A 2,500-nucleotide genomic window follows, 5' to 3' on the forward strand; every position below is an offset into this window, starting at 1 on the left:
ATGTGCATGTGCGTACGCGCTTATGTGTATGCGAATCTGTGTGCGCGTGAATATATTTGTGTGCGTACGCTCAAAACACACACACACACACACACACACATCTGTGTGTACATGAACTCTTAGTTATGTACTCGTGGGTGCCACGTAGTTTACACGTCATAAGTTTTCATCAGAACATTGGAAATTGATTACACTTAGATGGGAAAGTGGAATGGGAAAAAGATGACAAAATCCCCTTTTTAGACATCTTAATCATGAAGAATGGGAATAAGCTTGCCTTTACTGTTTTTAGAAAGAACACTCATTCAGGTAGTTACCTCCATTTCTTCAGTCATCACCCAGATCACATTAAAAGGAGTGTAGCTTCGGGACTTTTTCTCCGAGCCTTTAGGATTTGTAGCCCCCAATTTTTAGAACACGAATTAACTTCCATCAAGTCCCAATTAACAAAATTAGCCTACCCTCATTGGTTTCTGGATAAAACCCTTAGTCAAGCCAGAGCAAGTTTTTTCAAACACCCTTCCACTAAGTTAAAGAAAGAGAGACAAAATCCCCTAGTCATCCCCTTCTCAGAGTCCATCAGTCAATTGTCCAAGTTTCTTCCCAAAGAGAAAGTAAATTTAATTCATAACTACCCTAATACTATTAATAAAAAAGTTGTTAATGTTCACCAGAGGTTGAAGGAAGAACATATCCCAGGTGTTTACTCCCTTCCATGTAAAGATTGTAACCTTTCATACATTGGCCAGACGGGAAGAGACCTACCGACAAGATTAAATGAACACAAAAGGTCGATTAGATATGGCCAAATAAATTCAGCAGTGTTTCAACACGTTAATAAATTTAATCACCGGATGGACTGGGAGAAATCTGATCTCATTTATAAATCAGGGTGTGGGTTCAGAAGGAAAATGGTGGAATCAACATTAATTGATTATCTACCCACGATGAATATTTCCAAGGGTCAATGGACCCCAGACATCATTTCAGGACTATTCATGACCAAAAATATTGTCAACAAGCTTCCTCCCCCTCCCCCTGACCCGACCTCGTGTCAGCCTCAGGTCAACTAGGGTTGGGGCAGTGATGTTCTTTATTTTCTCATGTTCCCTTTCTTTTGTAAGAGGTTGCTACTTAAGATAGCCTCCTCCCTGCCACTTTGTACTACTGAAGAGGATTGCAGGTAGCAATCGAAATATATAGTTCCGCTTACGCAACTTTTTCTTTCGTCCGACTGTGGTGTTAGTTGTGATTTATAAATGTGTTACTACATTTCTCACCTGTGATATATATATATATATATATATATATATATATATATATATATATATATATATATATATATATATATATACGTACTATAATATATATACAATATATAATTCAGTGTATGTATAAAGTATATATTCAAGTAGAAATAGACGGTATAATAGGAAAACAAAATAATGAAACAGTAAGTTGATGGGAAAATTCAAAATCAGTACGCGAGAGTAATCACCATGAAAAACACTTCTATAAGAACGAACTACGTTTTCTGCAACAACACAACAATAACGCTCACTATCCAAAAACCAACTGCCCAGTCCTATTAATCGCTAGAATTATGTACATCGAACCAAACACGAAGCTATGACTATTATTCCGTGAAATTTATAGACAGCTCATATCATTGTTACACGACACACACACACACACACACACACACATACATACACACACACACACACACACACACACACACACACACATACACACACACACATGTTGCAACAAATTATTGTACGTTGCTGTTCGTTTGCAATTTACGATTGTGCTGCCTATAATTCACTTACAATAATATATATACTGTATGTGTGTGTGTACACTAGGGAATTTTTAGGTACGTATCATTTTTATAATCCGCTCTGGCAACACTGTTACACCAACGCCCACTCGCTCAATTTAACGGAAAAATCAATTTAGCGGATTGGACCTTGGCTGAATTAGTTCGTTAAATCGGGATTCTACTGTATATGTGTGTATATATATATATATATATATATATATATATATATATATATATATATATATGTGTGTGTGTGTGTGTGTGTATATATATGTATATATATATGTATATACATATGACGTATATTTATGTATATATATATTTGTGTATATAAATACATATATATGTATACATATATGTATATATATATATATATATGTATGTATATATATATATTCTATATATATATATATATATATATATATATATATATATATATATATATATATGTCTTCCTGGAAGCACTTTTTATACGAGACATACAACCAACTATCAACAGACAAGTGGAAGCCCCTGCATTACTCCCCAGCATAAAACCCCTCCCTAGGACTAGTAGCCCTCTCAACCACAACAACACACCTTCCAATCACACCGACACCGAAGTCCCTCTCCGACGTTCCGCCAGACTCATAGAGAGGACACTTGGCCCTCATCGGACATTTGCCCCACAGTGAC

The sequence above is a fragment of the Oratosquilla oratoria genome, unplaced genomic scaffold, assembly GCF_046742065.1.
Source record: "Oratosquilla oratoria isolate Oo_2021 unplaced genomic scaffold, ASM4674206v1 SCAFFOLD94, whole genome shotgun sequence".
NCBI classification, from domain to species: Eukaryota; Metazoa; Arthropoda; class Malacostraca; order Stomatopoda; family Squillidae; genus Oratosquilla; species Oratosquilla oratoria.